We start from the raw sequence: 287 nt of genomic DNA, 5'->3' as shown, positions 1-287 counted from the left end.
CATTATCAGGTGGTGACCCACTGAACACGACCTTGCGACCCAGTATTGGGTCGCGACCCGTGCTTTGAAGAACCCTGCTTTAGAATAACTTTGGTCTCGCGTTTGAGTTTAAGTTCAATGCTGTTCATAACTTAACCTATCAAGAAACTGGTTCGTGATATTTGAAGTCGTTTATATAAAGAAATCGGCATCTGCACCAATGTTCTTTCAGACTTATAATATTAGTGATTAGTGATCGAGAACTCGACATTTTTCTTTATCGTTTTCAAAACTGGGGTATCCTCGAG

At 40.4% G+C, this 287-nt stretch overlaps 1 pseudogene; it reads right to left on the bottom strand.

The window, feature by feature from the left end:
- The window catches only part of LOC119587234, a 5,346-nt pseudogene that overhangs the window by 3,677 nt on the left and 1,382 nt on the right, over positions 1-287 (bottom strand).

This window comes from Penaeus monodon, chromosome 22, assembly GCF_015228065.2.
Source record: "Penaeus monodon isolate SGIC_2016 chromosome 22, NSTDA_Pmon_1, whole genome shotgun sequence".
Taxonomy (NCBI): domain Eukaryota; kingdom Metazoa; phylum Arthropoda; class Malacostraca; order Decapoda; family Penaeidae; genus Penaeus; species Penaeus monodon.
This window is presented reverse-complemented; position numbering and strand designations above follow the sequence as displayed.